Source organism: Polypterus senegalus, chromosome 16 (assembly GCF_016835505.1).
Source record: "Polypterus senegalus isolate Bchr_013 chromosome 16, ASM1683550v1, whole genome shotgun sequence".
Taxonomy (NCBI): Eukaryota; Metazoa; Chordata; class Cladistia; order Polypteriformes; family Polypteridae; genus Polypterus; species Polypterus senegalus.
The window spans coordinates 37,364,289-37,373,851 of NC_053169.1; the positions used below are offsets into that span (position 1 = coordinate 37,364,289).

Here is a 9,563-nt window from a genome sequence, read left to right on the forward strand (position 1 = left end):
TCAGCCCGGATGTCACATTTTAAAATGCTGATATCAGAATTACGAAACTTAATATCAATTTTTAAAACGCAGATATCTTGCCATTATCAAATTTCAAAGACATACAATATCGGAAATTTTGATATCAAGAAAAACGATTCAATTCTGAAAAGGCTTCCCATATGTGAATCCCGTTGTCCACACCAGCGGTAGATGACAGACAGCTTTCTCCACCTCCTCTAAATCCTATTGGATAGTCTTAGCAGCCTATCGGGTTCTAGTTCTGGGCTATGTAGTTCCGCCCCCTCTTCGCAATTTGGGTGCAGTCAGACTGAAAGTCAGTGAAAAATTAGTGGAAAACGGGCTCACCTGTGATGGGGGTGTCGCCAGGAGTTCTTTAATGTTATTGCAAAATTATTAAAGTTTAGTTGAGAAGAGACGGCTGGGACCTGCTTACTTTCCTAATTTTTGAACATAAGGCGGAAGTAAGAAGAATTCGGGTCACGTCAGCAACGCGAAACAGGTAATTGTTGTTATTATTATTATTTGTATTATTTTGTATTATTACAGTAAGTGAGTTAAATGGAATTCTGCATCATCGCCTTTGCTACTGTGGTTGTTGAAGCTAATAGAAGGAGCTCATCCGAATGAGCCGTCAGCACGGAAGATCAGGTAACAGGTGACAGCCCACGCAGAGTTGCAACTGAGCATAAAAATATGACAAGCACAGTCTTCTGACTGGCACGCATTGCTTCAGTCACTTGGACGTGTGCGATGTGCATGCCAGGCATACCGTTTAGTGAGGTATCTGCGTACCCATTGTGTTAGTAAGGAAGTTTTATTTTTGGTCTTAAGTCTTAAATTCTGAGTTATAATCGTGATGACGCTGTCCAGAAGACAGGTGTGTGTCAGTGGACAGGTCGAGCTATTAGATCTCGAGTTGTGTTTTTGAAGTGATCTTTCCAGGTTCCAGTAACCCTGCTCTGCTGTACGAAACACTTAAGGTGAGTTTCTACCCACAGTTGCCAATTTGGCATACTAGGGCAGAGGCCGAGGTCACTTACTGACTGTAAAACTGTAGTTCATTTATTGTTACAAGGTAGTAATCCAATCGACATGCAACATCTCCCGTGTTAAGGCCCCACACCGAAGGAGAGGCCAGTCACCACGTACTGGGACTCCTCAACTGAGCACAATGCTCGTCTTTAGAACTGTGAAGCACACCACCAAGTTACGGGAGAACATGCGGACTGCACTCGGATGACACGGTGTGTTCGTGTCAAGACACCATGAGTTCTGCCTCCTTCGAGATGCCCTGGACTTGTTTCTGTTCAGGTTGCTTCGCCGCGTTGGGAGCCTTAAATAACGGGCCTGTTTAGAATGTTAAAATGTTTTAGTGACTGTTTTATTTGAATGGGTCTCATGGCTGGGAAACAATGTTTATAATGCCTGCACGTTCATGATCAACCGCTATTGACATAACTAACAATTTTATAGCCCCCCATTCATGCACCAGTGCCTTTGTTGTCCTGTACCAGAGCGTATTAAATGTGATTTAACTGATTTTGCAGCAGCTTTTCGCATACAGCTTTCGTGTCGTGGTGTTCCCGGCTAGTGTCTTGTGGCAGTAGCGCGCGCGCTCACACGTCGGTGTGTCGGTTCTGCGAGCCAATGCCTCGCCTTGCATTACCGGTCACCGAGGTGCCTTCTCACACTCCATAGCACTCCGGGCTGAGGTGCAGTAGAGACCCCCCTAATGGCACAGGCCGCTCATTCTAATACCCAGGGTGTATTAATACGCCAGAGCAGTTGCCGTTGTTAACACGTAACCTTTTTTCTCGTTCTTCTTCTGATCGTAAACTGCATTACACCACAATACGTAACGTTTGCAATTAAACCGGACACAGGACAAAAGCAAAAAAAAAAAAATAATAAAAGAGGGTTACAGCAGCCCTCCGTACTGTTTCCTTCCCCAGAACAATGCTCATCTAAAAGGTTTTGCTGTTATTTATTTTTTTCGCCGGCATCATGAAAAGGGAATTGGGTTCAAATTTTGCAGCATTTTGGGAGCGCGGAACGGCGAAAGCGGTAAGAGACTTCAGGACAGCAAGAACAAAACAATTTAGCTAAGGACTAATAAGAAGAGGCATGTTTTGTTATTGAGGAGGAATTAGGGTGTACAAATAATAAGATTTAAAAATATTTTTTGTTAATTTATTTTATTTTAAAAAGTAACAGTGTACAATAAAACAGGTGCAATTTGTACACCAAATAATTTCAGAATTAATTCAGAAGAACAAATCGAAAATTTTAATTATAAAAGAGGACAGAGATGAAACAAAACCTAACAAAACTTGAACAAAAATTCAACTCCCACCCAAGAGAAGGAGAGGAAAGCCCACCCCTATACTTTCCCGTACACAATATGTATGCTTCTTCTAAGATTTTTTTAAATGAAGTGCTGCGATGTTTTAAAGACTTTTTGGACAGACCATCTAGGCAAGAATTCGAATTTTTTCCAGTTTCCAATAATATACAACATCAGTTTCTCAGTTATGGGTTGGGAGTCTTCCAGTTGAGCAAGATAATTGTACATGCTAGTAGCGTGGTATAGGCTGGTATGATCCATTGTCCCCTCCGCTGTAAGCCCACCTTTGAGTCCTCCAAATACACTTGATGATGGGTTAAGGAAGGATTGAGACCCCAATGCTGTCTGGTAAACATTCACAGAGTTTTGGTCCACAATGATGTTAATTTGACGTATTCCCAAAATGTTTATTGTGTAGACTTTACTAGAGGGCCTCAAATTCTGCAGATTTTAGCACTTTTATCAGGTAATTATACTTTAGCATTTCTCACTTGTATGTCTATAACCTCAGGCAATTTGACACAATATTATTGACCACCAGTAATGGCACACTGCACTGTAATGTGCAGTGAATACACTTAACTTGAGCATTCCTGGTTTTCATCCTCTTTCTCTGTACGTTTAGCATTCGTTTGCTCAGAGGTTGATGCGCTTGCTGCTTCCTGAGCAGCTCTTCTTTTCTCCACCCTAGTGGCCCGCTGCTTCTCTTTTTTCGTCAGCATCTTTTCACGTTAAATCTGATTAAGTCATTGTTTGTTTTGCAATTACTTAGTACATTTTCATTAAGTTTTCTCTTAAGCTGGCGCTTAAGTCTTCAATCTGCCTCAAGAATGATTTAAGATATAAAGAGGTAGGGGAAGTGACGGCGAAGGTGGTAGGGCCGCACGGCCTCCCTGTTGGCCGCTGCCAAGAATTGATTCTACAATAAAATAAAAAAAAGACTAACCATGGAGGTCAATCAACACCCCAAAAGCGGATAGTAGACATCATGTAGTATATGTGTACCACATTTCAGGTCAATAGTTCAAACTGTGAGCTACAGGTGATTTAAAATCCTGGACAGACAAAAGGACAGCCACGGTAGCGTATTATATAAGAAGATATTCATAAAAATAATATGGAAGCAAAGTATAATATGAATGTTGGCAAACCATAACCATACAACCTGATAAATACATGTGAGATGTGTAGTTTCAGGCAATGCACAAATGTCTCTGGTCAAATCATCATTTCTGGTCAGCTCTTTTCAGGATGAACAGAAAGGCAAGGAAGGGAGAGAAATGCTAAAGTAGAATACCCGATAAAGAGCGATAGGATCTGTAGGATTTGAGGCCTTCTGATAAAGTCTACACAATAAAGAGTACAAAAGGGAGTGCTGAGTCACAGAGGACAAAGACAAAACAGTTTTTCTCCATAGAAATCATTTTTAAATAAAGCACAACATAGAGATTTTATGTAAAGGTGGTATAACCCTGAGAGCAGAAGCATCCATTCATAACGAGGAAGATATTCTTTAAATACAGCGTATGGGGCAGCACTGGGGGTGAAACTAAAAAGGGCCATCATGTTTGGAATACAGTCATCTAGGCAGACAATCAGAACAAAGGGAAAGAAATTCTAAATAAAGACACAGGCAGACAAGGGAGGAAAATAGTACAGGTATAAAGTCATGGCAATACTTAATTTAAATCAAGATTTATGTTTAGATTAAAAAGGGAGCTAATACAAATTTGGAGACCCCAGAATTTGAGATATCAAACTGTTTTCAGCCACTTGTGGAACTGGAGAGTGACTCTGAAAACTCTTGAGGTGGTAGGCTGCTATGTGGTAGGCTTAGTCTGTAGAGGTATTGAAATGCAGGTTTCCTCCGGGTGCAGATACGGTAGTACTGTGTATTGTCTTCTGGGTCCACAGGTGGAGGAATGCCCTGAAAGGGTGGACAGATCTAGATGTCATTGTCCATGTTGGAACAAATGACAGGAATGAAGGTAGGTTATCTGTTCTGCATTCGAATGTAGAATTGACAAGGCAGACTTCTCTGCAGGTCTTCCCGTGTTGCCCAGCCATCCAGTTAAAACCTTGGAGTAGGATAGACAGGTATAGGTTTATAGGACATTGGGACTCTTTCTGGAAAAGACGGCACCTGTCCCGACTGTCTTGGCATACATTTGGACAGAAGAGGTATCGATATGTTGAAGAAGGATAAGAGTAGGGTAGTCAAAGATTAGGGGCCAGGGAAAGCCACCACACGACAAATAAATGTGAGGGCATCAATGCAGCTGTTTTGAACATTTACAAAGACACCACCACTTCCCTGTCTTCATGTCAAATGTGACCGTCATCCTACCAAATAACTCCAGGCTTCCTTTTTTCCTGTAAATACTGAGAAGTAAACATATCTCCCCAAATAGCCATACCTCTCATATTAAACAGGGTACACTGTACCTAGTCCTTCCCTGGATGCTAGTACATGCATTATTTAACTCAATACACTCATTTCTTCTGGGCCTAGAAATGAGCCCTTCCAGCAACACATACTGTATGGCCTCAATATAAGCATCTGCAAAGGGCACTCAAGCCAAGTGCTTGCACTCGACACCAGGTTGCCCACTTGGTATTGCTAGAGCCATTAAATCTCTGCAGTCTTCCACATCACAGGCAGTTATCTGTGAGGTTGATGAATTGGAACTCTGACACCTTTGTTTGGTTTTGAAGTGAAAAAGTTAGCATTTGTTACATCAACGCAAAATATAGGTTCATTTCAGTTGGAATGATGATGTCCTTCATGCCTTCTGAAGTTTATAGAAGTAGCAAATGAGGAATGGCAAGAACTGCAAATTAACTGCGCTTCCGATGGGGTTTTAATTGAAGTGACCTCATTATTGCCTCGCATCTTTGTTTGGTCACGTAAAAGCATTGTTTGGCCTATTAAAAAGACTTGACACCAGAATATTAAGAACTTATCCAACTGCGATATGAACTTTTTATATGCTATTATTATTAAATTAAGGGCACTGCCCCGTGAGAGCCAAACATGACAGTACAGTATTGCACACTCAGTGCTCACAAAATACTTTTAAAGAAGGAGAAATAATTGCAAAAGTGCCCCCTTAGGGGGAAAAAAGAAAGCTTTATGGTAAAAATTACAATATTACCTGCCATACAGAACTAACACGCAGCACTTGGCATTGCTTATTATTCAAACATTGCAAACAAAAACACATATTGTGGTGTGATGCTGTTTAAATTCAGAAGAAAAAAAAAATGTTACAATAGCAACTGTACCTACGTAATGGCTCCTATCTGTGTTCTGCGCCATTAGGGGTCTATACTGGACCTCAGCCCGGTATGCTACGGAGTATAAATGACCTCCGTAAGCTATTAATGCAAGGCGAGGGAACTGGCCCGTGACTCTGTCTCATACGTGCGTGCAACTGGCCCGGAAAACGTAACATTATGGTACACTGATGCGCTAAGCTCGTCTATGACTTCTAAGTGTTAGTTCAGCAGTGGGTGTTTCTATGTCAAAGTTTAATTGGATGTTGGCGCAGAAAAGGGCGTTTCTGTACATCCATCTGCGAAACCTATTGGAGATTCGAGTAACAGGCGGGTCTTTCCGTCTGCTTCTAAATTCTATTGGATATTGGACTAATGGCCGTTTCTGCTCAGCTTCTTTTGGCTGTCAGTAAAATGCTGACTGTGCCATCTCCCACATGCTCTTAAGCGAGGGAATAAAAAGGTGATAAAGAGCGAAATGCTAGGATTTGAACAAATGTTTGAATTGGGCTGCTGTTGATATTCGTTTTACAAAAACTTATTATAATGAGTAAGTAAACAAGGAGGAGCTGATTGAGAAGTATTGAACTGGATGTTCTCTTTTGTTAATTAATCATTCTGAAGAGAAGAACAAGAAATTTGACAAACGGGAGAACATTCAGTCCGTCAAGTGCGTTTATTTAGCTAATAGCTTGTTTTCCAGTATTTATCTTTATTTGGTGTTTTATGTGGATATAATTTTGTATCTAATATTGTGCATTCACTGTTGCTTTTTCTAAACTCCTGTAGACGCTCTTTGAACATGGGAAAGGGGCTATATAATTAAAATGTATTATAATTTTTATATTTTTGTAGTTTTTATTTACCCCACTTTACAAATACATAATGCTCAGTTTTCTTATTATGACTGACTATTAAAAGTAAGTTTTGGTTTCTGTTTTTCCAGGTAATATTTTCTTCTGATGATGATAGGAGGGGGATTCGAACCCTGTTTTATCTTGGCTGATGGGTCTGAAGATGTTTATCCTAAAGAACTACTGTTTGAGTCCTTTTCGTTTTGGGGTTTCAGCACTTTTAACAACTCATCTCTCCATCCACACATCAAATAAAAGAGAGAGTCTTACTTTTCGTCATTCTTCGGGGTCCTCCTTGACTCGGGGCGCCCCTTTGGTCGTCGGTCTAAATCGCGGGGCCGACTTGGTCTTGGCTCATGGGGTCGTTTGCTTGTTTCGTTATGCCACCATGGGGTCCCCTTTGGAAGAAGGGTATAGAAATCATTTACTGTATACCGTTAACTCATTGGTGGCCACAGCAAATAAGGAGGCTGATTTTTATTTTAGATGCTGCTATGATTTTGGGGCAGACTCGAACCCGCACTTTTACACCTTGCGTGAGTGGTCTAACCGGTTGAGCTACCGAGTCTGACTGACTAGTTTGCTGACCAGACGCATTTAATGTTAGCGACAGGTCTGCAGACCCCTTAAATAAATTGCTTAGCCCCTTATTACGGGGGGAGAGGACTGAGCTCGAACCCTGCTTCCTCCACGTTTTAGCTGAATTGGCTCATGTATCTCGGTGAGCTAATCCTCCATCTGGAAGTAATCCCAAATCTCTTATATCATTGGCTGAATGGAGGGCGCTGCAAATAAATGGACCGTTTACATGCTATGTGAGGTATATGTTGGGCTTGAGCTAAGGGCCTTCTTTAGTCGGTTTGAACTGTGTGGCCGGTTCGGGTCGCTCTCTTTTCACGATGTTGCACTTCCTTTAGCAGCGTACACTATAAACTATTTTTATTGCCAATCCCTTCTAATAAAGAGACTATTTGCTATATTAATACCCCTTTATTCGGGTTGAGATTCGAACTCGTGCACGGGTGGGTTATAGCAGTGGTCTACCCAGTTGAGCTATACGGCAACTGACTCACATGCTGACGTTCACTCATGCTTTATACCTCAGACAGGTCAGTGGACCCCTTAAATAAATAGGTCCTTTACTAGATACACATGGACTGGCCGGTATTGTAGCGGGTGGGTTGATTTAGCCCGTTTATCGGGGAGAGCTAATTCTCTGTTGTGAAGTGTTTAATATTACTGAAAGTTGGAGTGCACTGCATGTAAACTGGCAATTAAGAAATCATTTGAAGTAAATCCTACATGGTGGGTATGGGGGCTTGAACCAGAGGCTTTCTTTTCGGAGGGAGCGCTTATCCTCCTGAGCTATATGCCCACTCTTTGGTAACTTCAGCGTCTCCCAAGTGATGTGCGACACTGGACGACTCAAAGGGCGCTCCGCAGATGAAGCGGAGATGAAATCCACTCATTTACTGTCTGTTCATGTAAACCGAATAGCAACAGCAGACCAAGGTAAACATTTTTCAAATCCTAGCGTTTTACTTTTTAAAGGGGTTTGTAAAAGTCGCCTTGGATAAAAGGGTCAGTCAAATAATAACGGATAATACGCCCATTGTGGTGTTGTGCTTACAGAATCCCACTTTGTTATTCCATCCATCTCTGTGGTTCTATGAGCGCAAATCCCCCCACTAGTACGGTGGGACCCCCAGCGAGTGAATTCAGCTTCCTGTGCTGCAACTGAGGAGCCAATTTTGTCTCGCCTTGTGTGAAGAGTTCATAAGCTCTCCAACGTTAATGATGAGTCAATAAGAATGAGCTGATTGACGAACAGTATAGCCTAGCGCTTTTGTTTTTAATCCATTGTTCATCTTTGTGTTTCTTATATGTATGTTTATTTAGTGTTTTATGCAGATGTTGTTTTGTATCCCATTTTATATATTTACTGTTGTTTATTTTGTAAAGCACTCTGAGCATGGGAAAGGCACTGTATAAATACAATGTATTATTATTATTACAGCTGTGTAATTGTTAGAATTTGATTCCCTTTAGAAATGCAAAATAGTCAGTTTTCTTCTATTATTATTATTGTTGTTATTATTAAAAGTAAGCAATTGGTGACTGTTCTTTCTTCCAATAAAGGACACAAAGCAGTTTTTCTGTTGACGAGGGTAAGAGGTGAAATTTGAGCCCACCGCTTCCTGGATGGTTGTCTGGTACAGAGCTGCTCCTTGGACCCCCATTACACTGGAGCTGCAACACTTTTAAGAACCAATCTGTCTGTTGATGCTGCAAAAAAAAGACTGAACAATGCTTACCACGATTGTTCTGGATCCCCTTCGCGGTCCAGCTCGGGAGTCGTTCTGTCAAAGCCTTAACCTCTACGCCAGCATATCCAAGCTAAACCCGCTTAAAGACTCCGCGCGGCTGACAGTCGGCTGAATTCAGATCTCCTTTTAGATGATGCTGTCTATTACTTCATGCGGACCCCCCAGGACCATCTTCTTTTAACAGGCCTGTTCAGGGTTCCGACAAAAACGGTGTCACTCCTTGGGACGTGTTATTGTTGATTTATTTTTTTATGAGATCTTGGATGGGCAATTTCTTTTCTATTTAATGACGAATTTGAGTGTATCATGTGCTGTAAAGCGGGTCCTACATCCTAATGGGGTACTTTCACAAATTAAATTTTTTTTTTCCTTTTAGGTCCCCTATCCTACCCTGTGATGGTTCTGTTTCCTATGCTTGCTGCAATAGGCACCAGCTTCTCTGGCAAGGATAAAGCAGGTGTAGACAATGGATGGATGGTCTCTGTTCGTCTCTTAGGTTCCCACCTTCTCTCTGTCTTTTATCGCAGTACTTTTGAACTGGCAAAGATGTTATGGCTGGAGACACCAGCAAGGATGTAGCGTGCCAGACTTTTTTTTTAGCTGTCCCTTGGAAGCAGCAAGATCACTGCACACAAACTCTTGTTTTAGATTTATTTTTGATATCTCCCATTGTAGACTGTACTTTATCTATTCTGAAACGGTAAAAGTATAGTTTTATCTATCTATCTTTCAGGGAAGTCTCGTGGTTTTTTTTTTTTA

At 41.3% G+C, this 9,563-nt stretch overlaps 1 long non-coding RNA gene across 2 annotated transcripts; it reads left to right on the top strand.

The window, feature by feature from the left end:
* Positions 1 to 295: 295 nt before the first annotated feature.
* Positions 296 to 9,179, top strand: LOC120516828. 2 transcript variants are annotated; one of them, XR_005630925.1, is made up of 2 exons: positions 296 to 502; positions 8,617 to 9,179. It is a non-coding gene; the product is annotated as an uncharacterized LOC120516828 (long non-coding RNA). The 2 variants fall into 2 exon arrangements; XR_005630924.1 differs by lacking the exon at positions 8,617 to 9,179 and adding an exon at positions 6,570 to 6,753.
* Positions 9,180 to 9,563: the final 384 nt, after the last annotated feature.